Source organism: Protomyctophum parallelum, assembly GCF_964188405.1.
Source record: "Protomyctophum parallelum genome assembly, chromosome: 15".
Classification (NCBI taxonomy): Eukaryota; Metazoa; Chordata; class Actinopteri; order Myctophiformes; family Myctophidae; genus Protomyctophum; species Protomyctophum parallelum.
The window spans coordinates 42,968,224-42,995,736 of NC_139710.1; positions in this window are offsets into that span (position 1 = coordinate 42,968,224).

Below are 27,513 nucleotides of genomic sequence, written 5' to 3' on the forward strand. Positions count from 1 at the left end.
TCCATTTGGCCACCCCGAGTCCCCGACAGATAAGCATTCCGTTATGATGGAGCTGTTCAGTGTGTCACGCAGCCACGCTGGGTGCGCGCGACGCAACCCCCGCGTTGGCCGCGATGCTTCCCCAACGAAGAAGTTATGTCGACGGACGCAAGAGTAGCTGTAGGCTACTATAGGTCCGAGTTGTTTTCCCAATTTCCCCGTGTGGGTCTGATGTATAGGTCTGATGCCTGCCTGGGGGCGGTGTGGAAAAGGGGAGGTGCGTTGGAGAATTGAAGGGGAATTTTGCGCGGAAAACTGTGTCCCAGTTCCGTCCCAACATGCATTTCATTGGTGACACTGGTGACACGTGATTTGCAGAGAGATGAGTTGTTTTTGACGCAAATTAATGTAATTAAGTTGATTGTTAGAATGTTTGGCGTGTGTAATGCAGGGCAGATTGAGGTTGAAGGACAGGGCTGCACAGCGCTAGGTTCCGTGAGGCTGTCCGTGCGTTGTGAGGAGGCGCATAGGCGAGCAGCTGTCTTGCTCTATGCTAGGGAAGGGACAGACAGACTGACTGACAGACAGCGGTTCTTGAATTTAATAATGATAAGATACTGTACATAGATAGATAAAAAAAGACTTTATGACGTCCCCCACATGTTCCAGGCACCCCATGGTTTTATTTGATAAGACGTGTGTGTGTGTTAATAATAACCCCAAAAAGTTGTCAAAAGCGTCTTCGACGGGAATCTCCAAAACAAGTTGTCAAAGTCAACAGCAGATAATGAGTGGGTGCAGTTCCCATTAATGGCCCAGCAGATGTCTCTATTTCACCTCCTGCAGGCTCCTTCATTAATTTTTTCAGAGAATTCACTCTCTCAAGTCGCCGGACTTTACACTTGATTTTTATTAATATTATAGTAAACAAGCCAATAGCAGTTGTTTCCGGTTTCTTTTCTGGAACGGAAATTCAAAGATGGTGGATTTGAATTAGCTAAAAAAGTCTATGGGTTGGGGTTTGGCTTAGCTATAATACACACCAGTACCTCGGAACAATGGACCATCGAGCAAATGGCATGACACCGCCCCAGAGCGGCGCGGCAGTACGAGCGAGTGGCCGCGACAAACAACCAATGGCCTTGCGCATCGACTCGCGCCATTCAAGTTGACAAGTTGTGGTGTCATGTGCAACTTCTGATTGATTGATTACATTAAAAAGCAAAGTTTTATAATCAAAAACAAATGGAATTTGGAATGGGTTTTTGGTTAGTGTCAGCTTTGCTAACCCATCAGTGCGTTTACTGTAACACACACACACACACACGCACACACACTCCTAGTTATCACAACAAGTAAATATGAATATGCATTATTATAATTTGTATCACAAAGTATCAAGCAAGTATAGTGGAAAAATAACTTAACTTCTTAGAAAAACAAAAGCGATGACTAAAACTCCTTGTTTTAAGACTCTGCTTTCTACAAAGCACAACACTATTAACCTTTGGAAATCTGATTTACATGTGGATTCCTCAAACTCCACCAGCATCATTTGGCAACAAAACAACTCAGAGATTCCAGACCATCTCCCATGATCTCAGAAAGTATCATATCATTTGACTCCAGTTATAAATCACACACATCCCTTCACAGTCATGACACATTAATTCCTGAATACGGCTATAGGCTTAGTCAAACCTCTGCCATATACAGGTACCTACCCATTAACACCAAGGCCATTCTCCTTTCCACCAAGGGGAATAAATTAATATGCTATAAACTAAAAGCATTATCATAAAACTCAAACGTTAAGTATTTAAATATTCATTGTATCCCTTGCTAATGGGGTTGTATCCACTGTAGTGAATCAATGGTTAGACACAAGAATTCAGCAGAATTCCAGATGTATTGGATCACTAGAGATTCAAGTACATAATAAATTTTCATGTCAAAGACCCCCAAATTGACACGTATTTGCCCGTGGACCTCCATAAGATATGCCAGGGACCCCCATAAGAGAAGATATTTTACAGTTTGACATGCATTAGGCTACGGACCTCAATTTAAAGGCATTTCTATAGGACCCCAATTTATATTGTAAAATCAGTTACTTTAACTCGAGTGTACAAAAGAGTGTACAAATTGCTCCTTTAGGGTCCATTTGGTTCCATTTGTACACTCTGAGTTACAGACCCATAAGGGTCCATTTGGTTCCTAACTATTTAGCTGGGGATCCCCTGGAACTCCTTCAAGGACCCCTGGGGGTCCCCGGACCCCACTTTAAGAACCACTGCATTATGCAGTGCAGTGGATAGTTTACTTTCTAAGCAATAAACAGCTTCCTACAAAAACAGTTGCATTGATTGTTGAAAGTATTTTTCATTGATTGCATGTTGATGTTTTAACATGCTCAACATACATAGAGGGGGGGTCATTTGGGTCCAAACTTCCCCCCATTATTGGGAGATGACTGGTCAATTTATTTTTCCCGACCGGGCGCTGATAACACCGTTCCCATTTTGTTGCGCAGCGCAATCGTCGCTTGCTTCTCTGCAACGACCATTCTGCATGCTCTCTCAAGGTGCCAGACAAGCTACACACACACACACACACACACACACACACACACACACACACACACACACACACACACCACTCACTTCACACAGGTGTGATTTTTCTTTTATGTTAGCTCCACTGAACTTGGATCTCAGAACCAATTTCAGGGGTCCATTATGGTTTGGGTCCATCATTTTGAACCTGTGAAGAGCTCTATGTGTATACTATAACCATATCATTTATGAGTTCATTTCGGACGAGTGATGTCACTTAGTCCAATGTTTTATGTAGTTTTAACTTAGCCTACTCTAACATAGAGTAGGCCTATGAGCTTGAATGATCCTTAAATAGAAAGTCAGAAAACTTTACTTTAATGTCTTTAACCAGTGCTAGTCAGCTAATTAATTATGAGGAGCCGGAGGATTGTTAAATGTTAAAATGTTCTATGCCAATTAAGTTGATACAAGAAGCTTGATTTGAAGAATAGACTCAGTAGAATACTGCATGATGTTACTCATTATGTTATATATATTTGTACAGCTGAGAGTGTTAATCTCTGAGTGATTTTAACACTGACATAGCTTGATCTCTATCTATCTATCTATCTATCTATCTATCTATCTATCTATCTATCTATCTATCTATCTATCTATCTATCTATCTATCTATCTATCTATCTATCTATCTATCTATCTATCTATCTATCTATCTATCTATCTATCTATCTATCTATCTATCTATCTCTGAGATTAAGATAGCTCTTGTTCCTCTTGGTCAGCAGACTGTTAATTCTTAGCTTCATGTACCGCCTGATCACCAAAATCCAACAGCAACTCATTGCAGGGAATTTCATGCCATGAAATGATGATGATGTAAACGGATGGCTGATGCCGCGTCAAATCCAGTAGATGTCACTAAATTGGAACATATGTTACTTAAACTATAACATCATGATAATTCTCCTCCAAGACGGCTCATAAAGCTGGAATTTATTGGTCTAAATCTGGGGTGATGATAACATAGATAATTTTTAATGGAAGGTTAATGTGAGAATCAAAAGATAAAAATGGACCCCATGGCCTTGAATCAGCTGGATTTCTACACTGCTGCGCTAAAAATCTGAACATTTTTTATGCACCGTTGGGGTGTTCCCCCTTTCATTACGTTTTATAGCTTAAAGCATAAAAATATACGGAACATTTTCATGGCCAATAAAATCCACAATCCTCACATGATAAGGAGACACGGTCTAAAGGAAATCTAGCTTAAGCAAAGCTTCTGCCAAAATATTCCCTCTGCTATTTTCCCCTGTGCTCTGTCCCACCAGAATGAGGAGCGCGTTCAGCTGCTCTCCCAGCGGAGACCTGCAGAGCCTGCTCAGACACAAGCATGGGGCGCCTCCTCTATCCCCACAGACGCACTTTTAAAATAGGCCACATCGGAGAAAACATGACTTTTCACTATTCTAATAAATGGGACCCTGCCTGTTTATTATTAATGATATCCCAGCACACTTTTCAGATTTGGTTTGTGTTACGCCATGTGAGTAATTTATATTCATGCCAGCGTGAGAGCTAGCGTGTGTATGCTTACTGTCTTTTTACTGTCAGCCATGTGTAGTAGTTCTATGAAATTTTAATGTTTACCAGGTCACTCCTGACCTTCTTAATCCTCCTGGTTATTAATACGGTAAAGCCAACACAGAGGAACAATTAATCAAAAACACCTCTTTTTCTGCTCCTTTTTCACCTTTCATATGTATTAATTATGCTCGGCTGCCTAGGGCTGCAGACCGCATTAGCATGCACGTACCAACGAAGAAGAATACGTTAAAGAAAGAGAGAAAAAGAAAAAACGTGCTCAAGACACTCTGCCCAGCAGTATCAAGGTAGTCCCCTGGATTAGGCAGAAGAGATTGAGTGGCAGGAACTTGAACATGACAAAGCGCTGATACACTTCCCTGTCCAGACAATTATCCGTGGCCTAGTTTTAAAGCTAATTCTACACGGGCCCCCCAGGTTGTGTGTGAAGCATCCTGGTGGGGTGCAGTGGTGGAGGGTGTCAGTCACACGGGGACTAGATCGCCCTGGGGCAGAGCTGCCGGTCCCAACACAGAGGGAGGGGGCCCGGATGATTGAAATAGAAGTTGAGATGTAGGACACATAAATAAAGCTTTTTTTCTTCTTGAAATACACTCCCCCCCCCCCCCCCCCCCTCTCTCTCGTCTCTCCTCACATTTACATAATACTCTATGATGCACATCCACATTTCCATCAACCCCAAGGTTTGTGGAGGCATGTGGAGACTCAGCTTGATAAAGGATTGCTCAGTAATTCACATCAGCCTGCAAAACATGGTGTACAGTAATAATAAGGGTACGCCTCAGAACAAGACTTGCATTGCATATACCGTAGAATGTTCTTTTCACCTGAAGAGGTGTTTTCTTAATTTATTCCCTTTTTTCTGCATAATATCATAGACAAAAACGGCATCATATGCAAAAAAAGGAAGTAACCGCCACAGTAAAGTACATTATTGTAAACTAGAAAGTGTACAGATGACTAGTACAGTATATATATATGTATACTCCGCTCGGGATCTTAAAAGTGCAGAGACGAGACACGGCTGCTAGCTGCTGCATTGCGATAATGCATTGGAACACAGCAGCATGACCTACAAGGAGAGACAGAATACAGTGTGAGTCTGCTGGATGGGGGGCATCGGAGAGACCACGTCCATGGGTGGGGGAGACCTGGGAGGATGGGAAGCAGATGGCGGTGCCCCTGTCCCTTCAGCACAACAGAAGGAAGAATCAAGATGGCCACAGGCCCCTCACATTAGCTGTTGTTCAGGGACACTGCTTATCATCCAGCCAGCACGATACGTTTTTAACAACTTCCAACACCCCTCCCCAACACACACACACACACACACACACACACACACACACACACACACACACACACACACACACACACTCCCCCCCACCGACCTACCAACCAACCAAGCCCTCGTCACAATGCCGGCAATACCGAATCAATCATCTGGGTACTTAGCCCATTACATGAAGGCTCAAGGATAGAGCCCCCTTTTTCGCGCATCCCTAACAAATGTGGGGCGTATTAGCTGGGGTGAAATTCATTCCACATTTTCCACCCAAAATGAGAGTGAGAATATCAGGTGTATGAGATGACAAAGCGGATGACCCGCACGCCGGAAGGCTCCAGCGCGGTCGCCTATTGAATGAGCCTGCAGCGTCTGAGCAGCTTGTCAGTGTGATAACCTTCAGCAGCCTCCCAGCCTTTCGCCTCTCCTCTCAGTGTGAAAAACATGGAGTGAATAGGTGCTAATTAAGCTCAGTGAATATAAAGATGACATCATGCTGTGGCAGCCAGTAGTATGCAGAAAAAAACACACATTGTGTTGGAGCTGTTTAGTTACACAGTCAAATCCTCGTTGTTGATAATTTTACTCAGAGTGTACAAATGGAACCAAATGAATGAAATGAAACCAAACCTTATAGTCTATTCAATTTTTCTGCAAAATGCCATTGACAAAAAAAAGCATCACCGGCCAAGTAAAATCTGTAGTGTTACTGTAGCCCAGAGTGTGTACAGTACAAATGTAGCTATTTGTACACTCTTACGGGTCCATTTGGTTCAATTTGTACACTGTCAGAGTTACAAATGGATGAATTAACACTGAGTATTCTACTGTATATATGTATATCCATAATACTAGTATCAGTCTCGTAACCTTATTCTCTATCGTGTTCCAAACCTCAATTTCCCGGGGTAGGATTTGACATTTGGGCATATACTGTATCTCTAAATACTGTAAAATGAGAGCACCTCAGTATAGAAAAGATGTAAGCAGTGTAAATCAGTGGTAGAATGTAATGTAAGTGGTCTGTCTGATGGGCTCTCCCTTGCTGAATAGTTTATCATGCGGGGCAATGACGGAACAGCAAAAAAGCCGAAGAATCATGCATCTTTGGGAGTAGAAATTAATAAAAACACGATGTCAAGAGGGCAGAAAAATGGTTTCCCCTAATGGATTCTTCACAGAAAACAGCTTTTATACAATCAATCTTTTCATTGAAGGCCCAATTATTTAAGTAATTGTTCCTTACAATTGCTTCACGAATTTGTCCTTTTGACGTTATAAAACTAAGCATCTTTTTGTCACTCGTAAAATGGCTCATACCATTTTATAGTACTCATTTAATTTCTGTGCCAGGGGTCTACTTAAAATTCTTTCTCTGTCTTAGAACTATTCATTCTCTATTCGTCCAAGCACACACACACACACACACACACACACACACACACACACACACACACACACACACACACACACACACACACACACACACACACACACACACACACACACACACACACACACAGAGAGAGAGAGCGCTTGTACTACTATGGCATGATATAAGTGTATTCCATCACACAGAGTGCTGTGTCAATCAGTAGTGAGGTCTTGTTTACAGTCTGCTATAAACACCTGTTGAATGACAAACTGTCATCTGTACAACATTCTTTTATTGAGCATACAGCACATTAGTCCGTTCACTTAGCCTAACTGCCCTTTCTCTCTATTTAACTGTACTATCACTCATTCTTAGAAGCTGATCATTCAGTTCAAACTGTATTGTAAAATAATGTCACCAGTCCAAAACTTAACACTGTATACCTCCACGGTTCTTTGCAGTTTTGGTCAAATGAATCACGCCAGGCAGCCCCCACCTTCATTTCATGCTGGTTTTGCCTTTTCAAGCCAAATTAACACAGACAGCTATAGTCAGTGCTAATAGTGCTATCTTATACATCTTATACAGAGGATTGCAACTGCTTAGGGAAATAAATCAGGGGCAAGAGCGGAAGACATGGTTTAGTTTGAGGGGCAGATTTTAACTACGTAAACTTGGTGTTTAAATTTTTTATGTATTGTAAAAACTTTTTCAAGAATAGCAAAATTGCTGCAACGTGTTGTGAGCTCGCTATTCATCACACAATAAGGTATGTAGGGCTTAAGTGGTTAAACATGTCCTCATGAGGATGACTTGTGGTGTTTTTTTTCCTCTCTTCTTGTTAGTGTGGTGCAGCGTACTGACAGCTTGTAAAATACTATTACAGTTCACCCTGGCAGACCTGCCAGATGTTACAGTAAAAAGCAGAGGGTGATGTCAAAACACCTGTCTGATCACTATGGCGTTCATGTTGGTCCACTGTCAGCTGCAGCATTTCTTTGGTTAGTTATAGCCCTAACCAATTAAACCCTGTATTCTTAGCAAAACGGACCAGAGTTGCTACTTGTACCAACATTTACACCAACATTCTTTTGCAAAAATAGCTACAAGCTGTGTGGTGTGAGTTTGTTTGTTTTTGACGAATGTTCCCCCCAGAATAGGGATGCTGGGGTTTAGTTCAAGTGGTTAAGCCCTACTTTACTTTACACTTCTTCATACGTCAGTGTTCTGCAGAAACACCGCATCAGGACGTGTTGTGAGCGTGTATATGCCATGTGTGAATATTGTTGAAAACGTTTTCAGTATTCTGTCCATAATGACATCCCACATGTGGTTAGTTTACGTTGGTTAGTGTAGTTTCTGAAGTTTTTTTATATTAACATTGTTTAGTTGGTTAGTGTAGTTTACTAGTTTCTGACATTTAGGAGCCTTTGTGCCTGTCGTAGACATGCGCAGAGTGAGTTCAGTCAGGGAACCTCAGTGCAGTAGCTGCCGGCCGTTATTGGGCCACCTCAGCATCACGCTCTCATTCACATGATTCACTCAGCCAATCACACACTCACTCCATCTTCATACCGGCTACTTTAACCAGAGGTTTGCATTTCTCCTCCTGCTTTCTTCCTTGCTTGCTGTTGCTGTATCAGCGCGCTGCTGTATACAAACCTGCTGCTCACCCACCTCCACCCCAGCTACTACCTGTCGTTTTGGATCTACTGTTTAGGTACGGGGGATTCAGAGTCCCTATGGTCGGGATTGATGCGCTTGATCTGAGTACCTAAAAAGCAGATCCAATACATCGCCAAACCATAATAAATATATTGCTCATCTTATATTCAATACATATATATTCCATCCATTCTTGAGTTGTCCTGACTGAACTTTATTTATAATAACATTGAAGATTGTGAAAATTGTCCTATTGCCTCAGGCCTGGCACATTAACACTATTTGAAACATACATTGATTGATTGATATATTGTTGTATATACTACAACAGAGTACAGTCAAACACTCAACACCCAAAAGCCTTTGCAGTCTTGTTTCCATTTAGGCCCTATGCCATCAATTCATAGACATGAATGAGTGAACTAAGTGGTGAAAGTGGTACAACTCCCCTCTCCCCCCCCCCCCCCCCTCCTCTCCTCTCTCTCTCTCTCTCTCTCATTAGCAGGCAACAGTGCAGTACTAATACTATCTCTCTCTCTCTGTTTCTGGCACAACAGCGCCCCTACTGGTACTCATAGTCATATACTGGTGCTCATGGCCACATAGGTGAACAACACATAGGTAGGTGAACACATAGGTAGGTTAACGTCACGGACATTGCTGTTCCTTGGAGTGGTTGCACCGCTCAAAAATGCAAGTGATGTAGCTGTAGCATGAGAATTTACCCATATGGGTGGTACCAGAAAATGTGTGGTACCAGATCGTTGTTCTCGCTCCCTCTGGTATTGTGGCTGTGGGTGTTGCTCACTTTTTGAGGTGTTAGTCAGGTATGCGGGTACTGAGGGCATTGAGGGCAAGGCTGCATTTACAATTTTGAAGGTCAAGCTCAATTTCAATTGCTTAATCCTGTCTTCTACCCGGAGCCAGTTTAGACTAGCAAAATGGGTTGGTAAGATGTGGGTCATGAGCCCCAGGCCGAGAAGCAGTCGAATGAGTTTGTTTTGGGAGGTCTGAAGCTTAGACTTAAGTGACATGGTGATGCTGGCGAACCAGGAGGTGGAAGCATAGTCAAAGGAGGGCTGTATTGGAGGGCTGTATTAGAGCACCTGCAAGAGTCTTGAGAGCACTTTTGTTGACAACAGAGGAAATTCTGCCCAGGAATCTTGTTCTTTGATTTACTTTTTTGATCAACTTTGTTGCCATGCCACATGACAAACTAAAATAATGAATTAATGAATTAATCATGATCTAATTTCCACTAATCTAATCTGCCTTCACTATATGCTCAGAGAGCATATAGTGACACAGTTGAGTTGGTCCCCATTGTGTATCTAATTTATCCTGCTATTTTCACTTTTAGCATAATTTGTCGCACAACCATGTTGCACGCCAAAAATGTATACATGTACGAATGATACATTTCAAACTAAAAGTCTACTGTTTTCTGTTTAGCAGAGACATAATGTAAACGACCTGATTTCAAACAGAGGCCGATTTCGGAGCTTTGAAAATTCAAATGAACACAACAAGGAGCCACTGTTTTCTGGCGCTGAATTCAGCTGTAGTAGCTTGTAGGTCAACGTACTCATCCTTTTCAAGTGTTCAGGTCAGTTACTATAGCAACCTGCACAAACTGGGGATGAGATAAGGGCCAGAGCCGTGGCCTTGGGGGAGTCGTTAAGCATCTGTCTCCCGACTCCCCCCTTCTTCCCTCAGTCTCAGCGAGGGGGAGGCTGCTAGGGAGGCAATGCTTAAACAACAGAGGCGTCTCACCCTTGCTGCCCCTCCATGGGCCGACCATCATGACGGTGAAGTTAACAGCGCCACCCATCATCGGCGAGTTTGACCACGAGGACAAGAATGGTGACGTACAGGATAAAGGGACCACAATGTCTCTTGGCCAGACGGCTCGTTGTGTGCAAGTTGACTGGCGGGACCCATGACATGTTGTTGAGCTTCTGAGTTGCCATGGGAACAAACATGTTTGTTTTTCCCAGTGTGGAAGATTAGAAGCCAGAATTAAAACATTTTGTAAATGTAGTATTATTTTGTGTTTTAAATTCGTATTACGTTTTGGACTGGACTTTCAAAATGCAAGTGAGTGCCATAATTATGAATACCTTGGGCGGAAAATACTGGTTGTTCACTGTTCATGAACTCACATGGTGGCATGCATGTTAAAAACACTACTGCAGTATATACTTCACCAAGAGAACCCATCGGCAAAAAAATTAAGGAAAAACAGCACCCTCTTTTCCTTTGAATTGGTTGACGTGAGCAGTCTGTCTCGAGAGACTAATACTTCATTGACTGGTTAGACCCCTGGTCCCCCAGGGTTTTTTTTCAGTTTTATCCTTTTTTTCACCCTCTACACCAAATATCTTCGATGAAAATAGCCGATCTACAAGCTCTGTTTGCAGATCTGCCCGAATAGTCACCTACGGTATATATTTTTTGCTGAATGTTCGCTTATTATGACATTCCCAGAATAGGGATGGATTGCTTTGGTTCAAACTGGTTAAAATATAATAGCCTAAATTCAGTCCAGCACTTCACCACCACTGCAATAGTAGAAGAGAGATGTCAGAGGCTAAGTTCATCAGTGGAGTCTGATGAGGCTCATGGTGCTGCTGCTTCTCCAGCGAGCTAACACGCCTCAATGAGTTTCAATGCAGCTGTGCTTTTCAAGATGTTCCAATCAAGATGTTACCACTTCCTTTTTCAAAAGACAGTCTGAATAAGAAACCTTGAGTTGGTGGTAAGAAGCCTGTGGTAACAATTCCCTTCAGGGCAAAAACTGAACTTGGGGGTGGGGTTGGGGTGGGGAGGGTTTGGAGATGTATCGCATGAAGTCTGTTGAAATTATGTGATGATCATTTGACATTTATGTCAGTAATGGTTTTAATGCATGTCTTCAGCGAGGAGCCTGATAGCCAAAGTCAAATTACTCAATTCAGCTAATTTCAACAGAAGTCCTACAACCCACAGAGACATCATTTTCGATGTCATAATTAATTATAAAAAACAAGTCTTTGTCGAATATTGCAAGCAATTCAGAAGGCTCCACACTAGATGCAGTAAAATTTGTTCTGTTCGGGGGCCATACTGAAGAGATTTAAATGGCAGCACTGTAATACTCGTTTGATTCATCCTTTCTTCAATTGGTTGAATCCAGAATTTCCTCTACAGAAATAATTAATCACTCCCTAAACAAACAAAACAGTGAGAGTCAGCTAACAAGAGACCCCGCTGGTTGACCACAGTCTGTCAGTGTCAATTATAGGCATATTTACCGGACACAGCATTAGCACACAGGGCAGGCATCGGGAGCACAACCATTGGAGTTGTGAAAGTGCCAAAACTGAAATTGCCACACAGGTGTTTCTCACACAGCGTTCAGACATTTGAGCATCATGTTCTAACCTACATACTGCCATTTAAACGGTGAGCACACAGAGCGTCAAGGCTACAGGCACACCTATACAGCCTTTACCTAGCAGCATGGACCTCAGAGCAGCCAGCCTTGGTTTAGAAACAGATGATAAATAAATCAAAGTGCACTAAGCACTGCTTCCACATGGCAATCGCCTCCTTCATAGCGTCTGCACCTCATCAATCACACCATTGTCTGCTTGAAAGGCGAGCCTTGTAAATGTCATATCCACTCAAAGCCAAGGAGAGGCGGATCAGAATGCGGCAGAGAGAGGTTTTTTTTTTAATTGGATACTGTAATTAAACTAAAAATCCCTGCTAGGCTGCCTTTTGACAGGACAGACGAAGACCCCTTTTAATAGGGCTATGAAACATATTTGTTAAAAGGATGAGGCAATATGTACCATATGATTGGGTGCCCTTATGTGTCACCGTTTTCATTTATGATTAAAATGGCTAAAAGGTGTCTTTATAAAAAAAAAGAGGGAAAGATTATTAAAAGGACTCGATATATAAGAATAATTAATATAATTTGCCATCCAAATTATACAATTTCTTGGAACCAATCGAAAAAGAAAGCCCTCATATATTACACACACCAATCAAATGCATATATCAACGCATATGTTCAGCCGCATTTGCAAAACATTCATCTTGGGACCAAGCGATTAAGAGAGGTAGAGCTTGTTCTTGATTAAAGTAACAACCAAGAGAGGCCAAGCTATAATATTGATTACATGCGCAAACGGAATACGGGTCACTTTGCTACCCACACATGCTTTCTATTTAATTTCATTAGTGACATTCTTTCCTGATGTACTAATGTTACACCAAGACAAGAGGAATGCATGCACACATACAACACAGTGTGGAACAGAGTGGACAAACTGGACACATATACAGACTACAAAAACAAACATACATACATACATGCATGCAAACTCAAACACACACGTACACACACACACCCTCACACACACACACACACACACACACACACACACACACACACACACACACACACACACACACACACACACACACACACACACACACACACATAGGTTGCATGCTATATCCTGGGTCTTTACAGTTGGATTCAATGTGAGAAGTTTGGGATATGAGAGGTCTATCTAGAGATACAGAGGAAGGCCTCTTTAAAAGAGGACAGCGGTTCAAACATAAATCACCATACTCTACTGACATCTGTCCTAAAGCTCCCTGCACCACAGTTCCTGCACTCAGGTTTATGGCAGCACTGAGTGTTATTGCAATCTTTTGATAGCTTTGTTTAATTTATCTGATTTACAAAGAGCAACCAAAGAAGCTGCAGTCAATGTTGTTTCCCTTGCGTTTCATTAGAGCACTATACATCTACACATCCACACGCCATAGTGACATGGACTTGATGTCATATCGGCAAGCTGGCTTAAAAGGAATAAACAAGACATAGGTTATTTAATCCCTTTTTTTCTATTTCAAAGTGAATACGTTAAAATTATTTTTTATGACTTGTGGAGTTGTTGTTTTTTCTTCTCTGGCTTCATAGCAATCATACATTTTCAGCTTTATCATTTTAACTTTATTGGTGGCGCAAGATCAGCAGTAAAAAAAAGAAGAAGAAAAAACACCCAGACAATATGAAAGTGAGGAGTGAGGCTACACCCCATCCAAAGGAGCATTTGCCAACAGTGAATGAACACGTCAGCTAGCCCATGGTTTTAAATGAAACTGCATAAAGGGCTGCCCTGCCATTCTATCTACTGGCAGCCGGCGTGAATTGTGCTGGAAAATCTATTTCGGAGCGCTAGGCCTTTCAATTCAAAGGAAAAGACTGACTGCTGTAGTGACATCAATCAAACCAGGACGGCGTGGCGGCTTGCAACACAAGTGGAAGGTCCAGGGTTCACAGGTTAAAGCAGGCAATATAAAAAAAGGTGTAGAGGAAAGGCTGTGCTGGGGGCAGGCTGTTGTTGGTCCCTGCTATCTTCTCAGCAGAAGTGTTAGAGAGGTACCCCCCTCCTGTATTAGCTGGACTTCATTAATCTTCATGCCATCTTCTTTAACTAGTCATGTAGAACGGCTCAATAGAAAGCCGTATAATGGGGAAGGCCCAGTGCCAATTACTAGGTTAACATAGTGTTCAGCCCCAGTGCAACAAAGGAATGAGATCCAGGAGGAGATCTGGCTTGCACAGAGAGATGCATAGCATTTGAATGGACAGGGGTGAAAAAGGCACGTTTTTAAAATGGTACTTGACATGGATGGAACTCTACACAAAATTGTCAATAAAAATAAGATGTTACAGTAGTACTAATATACTGCATCATATCAGAGCTGACGAGTTACATTCATGCAAATTAAAAAAGTAGCCATCACTGTTAGAAATGGCACTGATAGGAAAGTCTACGTATGTACTTACATACATTTGGGACAATATTGGGTTTTGCTTAAATTATATTTGGTATGGACTTACCATGAACTGATGATTGGAAATCATGCAATCTGCTAGATTGAGTTCAATTCAAAGGGCCTGTAAAGCACAACACTTTTTGTACAGTGTACTGTACACTATTCTGTATTATTCTCTGAAAGCACTGAAACCATGCCATATCATCTTCACTACACTAATAAATAGCAAAATAAATCAGACTTTTATGAAATAGTGAAGAATTTATTTTTATTAATTAATACAATTAATCAACTTTTCTATGTCATCTTCCATTCGTTAATTTTTTACCCGGGGGGGGGGGGGGGGGGGCTGCTGCTGTGCAAGCCACTTGTCATGACTGCTGTCAGAACAAGTGCAGTGTTAAACTGTAGTTATTTAATTCCATGTGATTAAAATAGGCCTGGGTCAGATTGGGATGTGGCTGCAGGCGGTGGTTTTATTTAGAGGACCAAGATTAAACTCCAGTAAAATGGAAATGTCACACCGTCATGGAAGATGCTGGGGGAGTTGTGAGAAGGATAATATTATTGTGATGTGAAGTGATAATTCCGCCCCATTCACCCTCATTATCCAACAGCCTATTGTGTGTGTGTGTGTGTGTGTGTGTGTGTGTGTGTGTGTGTGTGTGTGTGTGTGTGTGTGTGTGTGTGTGTGTGTGTGTGTGTGTGTGTGTGTGTGTGTGTGTGTGCACGCGCTGCAGTGCATATTACTGATTGAGCATGCATGTGTTTACATTGGGGCCTTTCTTTCTTTCTCCACACTCACTGAAATTCCCATAACGGCAAAAATGGTGAAAACACTTGGCATCTATCTACTGTATGCATTTCATTGTTGTCATGGCAGTCAGATAGAAGCACAGGACAGCATTGTGTATGTGAGTTTGTGTATGTATATGGATAGTGCTGTAGACTGGGGTGGGCCTGTACTCCATCAGTCTATCTGGGTGTGCCCTCTGTGTCTCTGTGGACGTGTCCGTTTCTGGATTCACCATCATGTTATGTCTTTGCATACTGTACATGACATTTAATCAAACTCTCTCTCTATCAAGCATTGTTTTACTACTACAACAACAATTGTTTTACTACTACAACAACAACCACAACAACAACTACACATACTGTAAACGAGAAGCCATAGCAGCACAGCCACAACATGATCCCCAAGTACACAACATACAGTGCAGCACCAAGACCAGCAGTTAACAGCGACAACAACAATAACACCACAGACCCAAACACACGAAGAAATTGAGCGAGAGAACGATCTGGAGAGGCTCCACATTCACGCAGACCCCGGCAGTCCAAGATAAGGTATATTTTTGTCAGGCAAGATAAGGGGGAGAAAGCAAACATATTACAGGGCTCAAATTCTATATCTATAGCTCCTTTTCGTGAGTCCAATAATTCATTCATTCATGGCCTCTGTTTCCTCTCCTCTCTGGGAACATCTGCCTCATACATACATCACGGTGCTGATAAAGATCACAGACAGAATTGGTAATACACTGTGAATGGGAGACTGCAACCCTGATTAAATAACTGTGGTGGCACACTAAAATTGAAGCGGCCATGGGATGAAAGAGGGACTTATCGAGGCTTTATTAAAGGCAACAGAGGATGATTTTAGGTTTAGGGTGAAGTACACAATTGGCAAAAGCCCTGCCAAAGGATTTTTAAAAAGAAAGCAAAAATTGCCTTTTTGACCTCCTCTCAATGTATTTCCACACTACACAAGGATAGAGGAAAAGGGACCGATGCTGTCGAGCGGAAACCTTGTATGTCCAAAACGCGTCATACCAAAACCTATCCGGGTTGTGCAAGGAGTAAGGACGCGCGTGATTGACAGCCTAACCTTAACCTCAGTAAAACTATGCCTGCCCGGGAGCGTGATTATAAGCACAACCTGGCATGGATTTCCAATGTTGCGTCCAAAACTATTACTTTTCAGGAAATGGAAGAAAGAACCTGTGATCTAATGTAGTTATTACAGTCACAGGCTTTTGTTAATTCTATTCATTGGTTCAATATTTAGAAAACCCACAGATAGGCTTAAGAACTTTCATTTCCAGAAGTTGTGAAAATATAGCTAACTAGAAAAAGTGCCCCTCGGGGCACAGGTCTCCACCAGGTCAGGTTGTGGCCTCCTGATGGCGCTATAATAGGCCAATGTTCTTACACCATTGATGGCAATTGGATGATTTGAGGCATTTTGTTCAAAAAATTTGTTTTGCAAAAATCCACCTGTTGGTGGCGCTATAACAGGCCAATGTGAAAAGCGTGGGATATATTCCTCAGCCTAGTAGGAAAGTCTGTGAAAGATTTCACGTGAATTGAATGTTGCGTTCATGATTTGAGGCTTTTTGTTTCAAAAGGGCCAATCCTGCAAACTTTGAAAGCCAATGTTAGCTAATTAGGATCGATGGAATATGAAATATCAGACATTGCACGCACACACACTGTATGCATGGTTTATGAGGTTGGGGTGCATTTTAAAGTTTTGGAACAGAACTGTACTGTATGTGAAGAAATGTGGCTGTCCAGAATGTTGGTATCATTCTGACAAGCACTGTCCTTAGTTATTGATTTTGAAATGTCATGGATTTCACCAGGGCATGCAACATGTTACATTTGATTAATGCATCTGTTTCATTGTCTAAATATAAGGTACTTACATTACATGTGAGTCTGTCATCTTGTGTCTGGGGGCCATGCAGGGAACATAGAACAGGGATAGAGGATCCATTGCAGTTTAATAATAACTTTTGGTCAATCATTAATGTATAAGCTACTCTTCACATTATAGAGATGGTTTCATGGTTGATTTGGCTCTAAGTGAAGTGAATAGTAAGTTATAGTGCCTGCTAGCTCTAGTTTTTGTGTAAAGTCTACTAAACATTTTAAAGTAGCTCTGAAGTTCCTTTATCTTCTGACAGGGAAAGGGGAACTAATTTTACATTTGCACCAAGTTTGTACCATGTAGGATTTAGCTGTTTGTTATTTTTGCAACACAATGAGATGCCTGCATTTTTATAGGCTCTATGCACGGCAGCCATATTGGCAAGAAACTGTAATGTTGCCATTACAGTAAATAAAATAATGTGGGGTCAAATGGGGGCACTTAATCAGTTATTTTGGGATAGTTTTACGTTTACAACGTATATCACAAACATTATTCTCAATTTTTTTTATTACGTCATTTCCTAATTTCCACTTGACCTGAATGCACCCATCATTATCGGTGGTGACTTGATGACTGTCCACTATTGTGGGTCCTGAAATGGCTGTGGTAAATCAAATGGTGCATTTATATAGGGCGGAGTTAACCATGAAGGCTACCCTGCTCATCAGGAGCAGCTACAGAGCATAGCAGTGGGTGTGGTTTTCTGGACCCACTGAAAACTCTCCAATTCATTTTTCCCATAGAGATTTACAGAAATACTTATATAAGCTAATTTATATAAGCTTATTCTAAGCTTAGAATCAAGCCTTCCAGGATCCTGGTGAATCATGACCATACATTCTTTGGGACACCTACTGGTTAAAGTTAAAAGTGAAAGTCCTACTATTTGTCACATACATTGCTCTATGCAAAATTTGTTCTCCACATTTGACCCATCTCTTCGAGCAGTGATCCCCGGTCGTGCCTCGCTCGGGAATCATTCGTAGTTGCATTCTAACTCCCAATCGAACACTTGATGGTGAGTGCCAAGCAGGGAGGCATTGGCTCCCATTTTTACTTCTTTAATCGCGACCTCCCAGTTTCAGGGCCTCCCAGTTTCAGGGCAGACACGTCCCAGCTTCAGGGCGGACACTCTCTTAAGTTACCACAAGGCCACTGAGCTGGTTGACGAGTGGTATTCTGCCCGAAGCCCATACACACAATATCTCCCAAGCATGCCAAGCATGCAAGAGCGGTAGAAGTTTGGTCTCCAATGTTACCACATTGGGGCTGTATTTTGCGTGTTTTAAGTACCAGGTCTTATTCCCTAACTTGAGTAAACTAAAGACCTGGAGGAGTGATCAATGCCATTTGGCTATTCTGAGTGGCCAAAGAGCATTGATCACGCCTCCAAGTCTTTAGTTTACTCAAGTTAGGGAATAAGATCTGGTACTTAAGACACGCAAAATACAAATGGTCTCCAATGTTACTACATGTTACCACATTGGTCTCCAATGTTACCACATTGGCGACCCAGGTTCAAATCCTGGGTAGGATCTGAAGCTTACAGATTGCACTTTTAAACACCTCAGCCACCTGCCTTTCCTGCACAACAAACAGTTGACTGATGAATTGGATCTGAACCAAGTACTTTGGGAAATAAGGGAATAGCTGCAGGCACGGCTGCTGTCCATGGTGCTGATTGTTTGATTGATGGTCGTGGTTTATTCTTTAATGTTAGATTTGGCTATTAATAGATCCCAAGAGAATTAAAAGCACTGTTCTTGCATTGTTATCAATGCTGTAGCCTGTTTATGCTTTTATTACATCATTGTTTTTATTACTGTACATGTTTCCATTTCCACACTTACAGCTAGAATCAGTGTCGCATTTTTGTTCAAAAACAGTCACACAATCTCCCTGTAAATAAGGTATTGGGGCTTTTTTTAGGCAAGATTGCATGGAATTCTTCTAACTTTCAATGGAGTAAACGTAATTTCCCATAATTTGTGTACTATACTGTAACTGTTTAACTGTACAGTTAGTACAGGTTATGCAAAAAAGGATAACACAAAAACCACCAGGGGGCTTGTTTTCATGGTACAACACATGGTACAGTCTAGCAACGACTGTGACTGTATGGGGAGGCTTGGGGCTTCTGCCATTATGTGAACAGTGGAAGATTTTTGTTTTCAACAATGCTTTTTGGCTGAGCTTCTATTGATTGATTCATTGATTGAACATTGTATTAACAGTTTGTAGAAAAAGCACAGTTCAAGGAAAGCACAGTTCAATTCAAGGTCTGCTATAAAAGGATCCTCAGCCATGTATGTATGGCTGTGAACACCGGGAAAGAGTGGGCATTCTGGGCAAGAGATGGATCTTGCAGGACTGGGCTACCAGTAGGCCTATGCTATGTCAACTGGACTAAATCTCTTAAAGCACTAGTGGAGGAAATCTATGCTGAACTTTGTAGCAGTTTTGATTTTGTGGGCTCTGAGGGGTTTCCATGACGGTATGACTGAGACTGAGGTACCCCAAGGCAAGCCCAAGGACCCAGAATGACTAAAATATATTCTTGGAACGTCCTGACCTCCGATTCAGATACACGTACACAAGTAATCAAATGGCAGGTGTGCATGGGGAATCCATTGGCTTATTTGAGCCATGACCAGAGCCTTTCCTGGCGGTTCTGGATCTCCCATCCGGTTCTTGAGATTATGTGAACTACAGATGTACAGTACGTACACAGATTCTGCACAGTTATTGTAAGATGTAGATGTATATTTATACGTATGTAATGTATACAGTATAGTTCTGTACAGTATATATTCTACAACATAACAAGGAAGTGTTCAGATATACAAGGACAATTTTTGTCCGTCCTTCTGTAGACTTTGTTTTCCATATGGTGAAAGGGTGTGGCTCCTCCCCACAATGTGTACATGATATTTACCCTAAATAATAACAAGAAATAATAACAGCTGAAAAAAGAACACTACTGTTGGTTAAATTGGTGACGAGCTGCTAGTCAAAGCCATACAGTATTTGCAAAATAAAACTAAAATGATATTGTACCTGGTGTATTCTGGACAATATTTCTTTTTTGTAAAAAAAAAATGCATCAACTTGCCATACAGTAGTAGATCATGCAGGCTCATTCACCAAGTTTGAGGAAAAGGTTTGCCAGACCTAGCAACAGTATGACAACAGTACGTAATGTAACAGTATAGCAATAGCAACAGTATGATACTGTAGTTCAATCGCAATATATAACAAGACTAAAGGCGAATTCACATGAATACATGATGCCTTCCAACAGTATGTACCTTTTGTTTTTCTGTTGTGTTTCTGAGAAGATTGCGTCTAACCTCTCAAGTGTAGCAGAGGCGGGTGATTAACACATGACACATTATCAACACATGACACATTATCAACTTATAGATTTCCTACATCAGTCCAACAGAGTATACCAACCAATTAAAACCTTTAGCTACATCAATTATGAAACAACAGCTAAAAATAGTAAAGTAGTTCCCCTATAGTATAACATATACAGTACATGGATGTGTTACGAGCATTAATCATAATCAATCTCATCACAAATCATTCTCCTGCTCACTATAGTACTTTAACATACTTGTTCCATGGGTGTCTTTTTTTATTCTTTTTCATTTGACTGCACTGAGTTGTTGAAGGAAAATTTTAGCATATTTGCATATGGCTCAGGTCTAGCCTCAGTGGGATTTATCCATGGCAGTTAATCCAGACTGATAGTCTAACAGGAATTGTCTGCGTGGTGTCTCCACAGTCAAATCATACAGTACGAGACTGCATCAAATGAACAGATGGTAGTGACACGAATTAAAAGCATAGAACAATAGTAGAATATAAACCAGAAATGACACCCAAAGTGGCTGTTGATTTATAGCTGTGGTGAGTTTGGTACTGGGCTTCCATGTATATTAGTGCTACAAATCTGGGTCCATTTAGCAGGGAGATGCTCATACATACATCACCGACTCCTGCTCCAAGCCAAGGTCAGTCCTTATTGCATCAATCTTTTCAACAGAGGCTACTCCACACAGCAGCAGTTTTGTAACTGTCGCAGCTGTAATGGAATCTTTTTTCTTGCGCTTCATCTTTCTCTTATCATATGAAATATATATTCAACTTCTCTTCTTCCCCCTCATTCTCCTGATTCTTTTTATTTTATCTGTAAAACATTCCCGGGACCTCATTTCTTTTCTCGGGGACACACTCCAAGTGTCACCGATTTTTAACTCTTTCAGGGTCTTGAAATGAACTGCAAGGGTACCTCTGTGAAAGAAATCTGTGAAAATGAAAATCCACAATGAGAGAATAAAATGTTATATAGCACCGCACAATTCAGTAGGTATCGTGATTATTTTTGATAGTATACTATTAATTCTATGAACCAGAGCAGCTGAGCAGAATAAAAACATTAAAATAAAACAGAGAATACAAGAGTAATAGCCTAATAGCTTATCTATTTGGTTTGCGTTTGATATGACAGTAATTAATCTCACTTGAATTTCCTCCATATATTATTCATTAAACTAATTTCCTGAAGGATTTGACGTAGAGAAACTGTGTTCAAGTGCTGACCTTTGTGTAAAAAGAGGATAGATCTTAAAAGAGAACAATCTCCAGAACATTTCTTCTGAGATGATTTTTAGTTTTTTGGAATATAGACAGTTTACCTGATGTTTACTGTGCTGAAAATACATTGCTACAAGAATGTAATAATAATAAATTATACATAATAATGGAACTAACATTAAGTTCCTATTTATCTGAATCAATTTTGTTTTGCATAGATGTTTCAATATTGATGTTGCATTATCATTCAAATCTTAGTGTTTTGCCAATTGTTTAGTGGCCCACTAGCAATATCCTCACGGCCCAAGCCCATAGGTTGAGAACCACTCAAGTATTATGTGTTTAAAAAGTGTGTAGGGGGAACTATAGAGGAAAGTTTGAGTGTCTTGATGTTGAAGCCCATGTACCGCTTTCAGACATATACGCTGAGTCAGTTTCTGTCACCCTGATTACTGACGCTACAGAGTCACGTAGTACTTTAATAAATGAAGAAATAATAAAATCAATCATTTTAAATAGCACTTCCCCTACGCTGGACCATTTTACGACGGAAGGGGGGGGGGGGGGGGGGGGAGAGGAGACTTTTAATTGATGAACTTGACCCGCTTTTCCCTGATAACAAATTTCATTTGTTCTATAAAAATTATGCTCAAGTGACATTATTTGACGGGATCTTTATCACCTGCAGAGTAAATAAGAGTAATTTATGCTGTTTAATTTTGAACATGGATTATAAATCACAGCTCTATCATATATTATGGAGGTTGCATTGATGAGGAAGGGAGTGCGGGGCCAGCTGATTGGGTTGTTAAGGCAACAGTACAAGGTAACAGTAACACAGGAGACTCATTCTCTCAGCATGCTTCTTTTTACAGATGGGCAGATTGATGCTGATGATAATAGATGATAAATATATCTTTATTTTTTAGGTGGCAAAAGGCAGACTTTTAGAGAAATGATTTAGTGTGCATCATTAAAAATAGGTTAACTAAAAAAAAGAATTACAAATATGTACAATACTGTGTGGTGCTCTGCACAAGTAACAAAAGCTGATATAATCATTGTTGTTTGTGTTACTTGTTTTCTATACACATGGTCATATTGTCACTGTCAGGCAAAAACCTTCTATCTCTATGATAGTTCAATGGTTTTTAATGTTTTCCCCCCATGCTTTTTCAATTTTTAGCTTGTAGATCGGCTATGTTTTTTAAAACATTTAGTAAACGAAAGTGGTTAAGTGTGTCTGTGGGTTTTTATAAAGGCTGAACCAATGAAAGTAACAAGGGCTTGTGACAAATTAATTACTACATTGGATCCAGTCAGGTTCTTTGTCCCATATCCTGAAAAGTAAACATTTTTTTAATTGGACATACATTCTGAATAATTGTTACTGTATGAAAAGGTGTCATATAATCCCATGGGCCACGAGGTGGCATGACACCATTCATTTTCAACATTTTACTATACGATACGATATGATGCTTATCAAGTGCAGAAAGTCATCAAAAACTTGAGATAAATTCATTGTCGCTGCAGATTAAACGTAGTGCATTAATAGAGGATGTGAGTGCTGGGTGTTGGTCTCCTCCCAGTCATCCCTTGTGGTGTATTGAGCCACTCATCAGTAAGACCCACAGATACTCTGTCACAGAGATGTCTTCTGACAAATACCAGTGTGCAGTGATGAGGACATGACAGCTGCCAGTCAGCTCTTAATAACAGGGAAGCAGAACAAGTTGCTCCCCATGTATCTGACCCGCGAGGCACACACCACATAGACCACACATACACACAGTTGTATGTACGTAAACATTATTATATTTATAAATATTAAATATCAGTAACACTTGTTATGCATCCCATGTCTAGAATGCCTTATAAAAACATGCTTATAAGGCATTATAATCAGCTTATGTAGTAACACTGTATAAAAAGAATTTGTCTTTGCAAGTTTACTATGAAAACCTGGAAAATCCATTCATCCATTTATGGTTGCCAATCCATTACGCCTCATGACATCTCGGAGACCCTTAGATCTCCATATATGGATCTGACCTTGTGACATTACGTGACACCATGGAGATCCTGAGATCTCCATGGTTGTCTGTCCATCACGCTTTGTGACATCACACCTCGTGACACGCTCCATATGTCAATCTGACATCATCAGTGTAGAGGGTTTGATGATGTCAGATTGACATATGGAGCGTGTAGAGTCTACACGGTGGTTGATCCCATGCCAAAGCGACAGCACTCGCCCAGCAGTCTGCCGTCACCCAGGCGTGCACGTGCCGATCTGCTCCTGCAGCGCCACCTAAACACTCTCACAGAGGACACTGGCGACGAGCAGCACCACCGTCTGCTCGCAACCCTGTTCTTTTAAAACAATAACCAATTTGACATCTTCAAAAGTTTACTATACTTTCAACTCCAGTTCTCTGGTACTTCTTCTTTACACCGGAATGATTCCAAGCATGCCATATTATGTAATCAGTTAACATATAGTAATGCAACATGATGTTTAACATAAGTAATGCAACATGATGTTTAACATATAGTAATGCAACATGATGCTTAGCTTAGGCTTGCCTTGAACGCCATACTCTGGTGTCCAGGGGGGTCCCCAGAAAAAGATGGCAAAGGATAGATAATATAGCATCAAAATCTGTTTAAACACTTTAACCTTAAACACATCGGCTATTTGAAAATAGCCAATCTACAAGTTCACAACACGTCGTATCATGACACATTTAGATATGCTATTTTCAAGCTATCTTGAAAAATGTAGAATATATTTTGAAGCATTTTAACAACACAAATCTTGTATAGGGGTCCCTCCCTGGTCCAAAATCTTTTCAGATGTGGGTCTGTGGCCAAATACATATTCATTTGGGAGTTCTTGCATGTTTGAAAACCACTGCTCTAAAGAGTATTATGTATGCAGATGCAAAAAGGATTAATGGCAACTCTTCCTCGCTTGTCTCTTCCTCCAGAGCATTATGAGTTCCTTCGATTCCTGCCTTCACAAGTCATTAGTGGTCTTCCTCTTGAGGGATGGAAGGCAGAGCCCAGAGCCACAGTGAGAGCTCTCTTTCCTCTCTAACTAGAAATGACACATTGTCAATAAGTATACTGATTATTCTGCCCATTTGTTTTGTGCAATGCAGTTAACGAGCTTTATTACACAGAGGACATTGTAAAAACCCAATAACCATTCTTTATCGTTTGCTCTGATTAGCGTAATACAGCGGTCCATGTGAACCGGTGACTGGCCTTTTCAGGAGAAACTTCTCAAAGTAAAGCATCTCCACAGCGTGTGTTGGTAGGCAATGGTCCTATGCAGGTCAATGTTTAGAATGAGTATCAGAGTGCACTGTGGAGCAAAAACCCACCGATGTCAGTAACGGGATGGAGAGAGTATAGCTCCTGGTCCACCAATGTGTTGAAGTGTTTGTGTTCCTATAACAGCTGTCCTCCCAATTCACCATTTATCTTCCCTGATCTGTCCTAACCTTTTCAAGCTTTCACTTATGACATATTCCAGATACACTGGGCCAGATCTCACTGGAAGCCTGCTATCCCACACACACACACACACACACACACACACACACACACACACACACACACACACACACACACACACACACACAACTGTCAGTATAAAAGGAAGCCTATACACATGGCCCGGCACACAGGTTTGGCCTGCTCCTCCTATACCACCACATAAATCTCAGCATCCTCCGACAGCTGTGAGAATGCACTGGCAGATCCAGCCATGAGGAATGGAGGTGTTGATTCCTCAGACAGTTGTTCTTCTCAACCTCTGCCCCTGTTCCTCTGCATAAAGCACAGGTTTGTGGGAGTCCTCCTCCTCTTGCACATGTCTTCCAGAAGGAATCTGAGTTGTAAACGTGGGAGTCCCACCTCAGAGCCTGTCGGAAGTTTGGGCACCAGAAAACCCACCTGTGAGAGAACACGGGAAGTTCAAAGATAAATATATATATAAGCCATTACACATTTCATGTACTGTACCTGAGATTCCGTCTGACTTTTTGGGGGGAGTCAATGATTCATAACGCTATAAATGTTTTATAATGGCTCACTACAGTGTGTTTATTTTTATTTTGTAAGATTTGTTTTTTTTGGGTCTTTTTGGGACGGACAGGAAAGGGGGAGAGAGATGGGGAGTGACACGCGGCAAAGGCCGTCGGGCTCGGGAGTCAAACCCGTGGCTTTGCCGCCTAGGTGCCCAGACGGTTGAGCTAACCGTCCAGGCCCAGTGGGTTTATTCTGGTACAGGTAGTCCAGGCCCAGTGGGTTTATTCTGGTACAGGTATACAGTAGCTGAATCACAAGTGCGCTGAACAAGACGACACCATGCAGGCAGTATCATATGACAAGTTATAAAGTTGATTAAATACATAACCGTAGGGCAGTGGTTCTCAAAGTGGGTTCTGGGGGCCCCAGAGGTCCTTGAAGGGGTTCCAGGGGTTCCCTGAAAATGTTTGAGAACCACTGCTCTAGAGAAAGTATATATTATACGGTACAGTAGTGGACACATGACGTGACTAGAAGATAAGAGACATGGAAAAGAATAAAATTCAGTTTGGAAAACAACAGCTGAACCTGCAGTATCACTGTGCACACAGCACATTGTATGTGCCAGTGTTCTGATAAAGCGGTTGATAGCCATGGTGTCAAGTGTATCAGTATGGTATGCTAGCTTACACAGATGAGAATGAATCAACCTATGCATTTATGCAATCAGATAAGTGTGTGTGTGTGTGTGTGTGTGTGTGTGTGTGTGTGTGTGTGTGTGTGTGTGTGTGTGTGTGTGTGTGTGTGTGTGTGTGTGTGTGTGTGTGTGTGTGTGTGTGTGTGTGCACATCGGTGCGTGCGTGTGAGTCGGTGCGTCCGTGCGTGTAAACGGTTACATGTAATAAGTTAACTTAAAAAAAGAAAGCCCCACACAGTACTGACAAGTTGTATGTGAAAGCTGAAAATGTCATTTCTGGCAGGAAGCCTCCAATGAACAGTTCCGCTGAAGCACACCTGATTGAGCGCTCCCTACAGCTTGTCATCTAATCAGCGAGGTAGCCATGTCTATATACCGTCTCTTGCCCTTCACTCTCTGCTGTTGTTGGAGAGCTGCCGGACAAATTCAGCTTCCTCCCTCTCACTAGCAACAGTGTCAAGGCGTTTATCCATTTATCCATGGGGGGGCTGGATGATCTGCTGCATGTGTGTCTTGCTCTCCAAACATCACCTGCATCACACTTTCCCCATTGCATGGATGCTCCTTCACCTCAAACTGAAACATCACCAATTTGGAGAAACATTCCATGTCAGCCATTGAAGTCTTCTTAAGCCCAATTTATATGTTGTCGTACGACTATGTCATTCACCGAAAAGCACTGGATTCCAATTAAAAAACAGTGCACTGCATGTTGTTTTATAACTTGAAAAACTGTTATTTTAAGCAAGTGGCGCGGTTGTTTCAACAAGCATCCATATTCTTGGGGAAACAAAAATTGTCAATCTACAAACTCACAATTTTTTCAGAATATAGTGCCAAGCAGATGAGGGAGATTTAAAAAACCCCGCCTTCCATTTACAATCCAATCCAACTTTTTTTATAGAGCACATTTAAAACAACAAAGTTGACCAAAGTGCTGTACAATTAGGCAAAGGAGTAATATTAGTAACATTAATCACGGTTTAAAAGCCAGGGGATAGAAATTTGTTTTAAGATGTGTTTTAAAAACAGGCAGTGTTGGAGCCAGCCTGACACGGCTAGGTAGCTGGTTCCACAGTTTAGGAGCAATGAGTGAAAAGGCTCGGTGCCCTCTTCTCTCACACCTTGCCTTAGGGATGACAA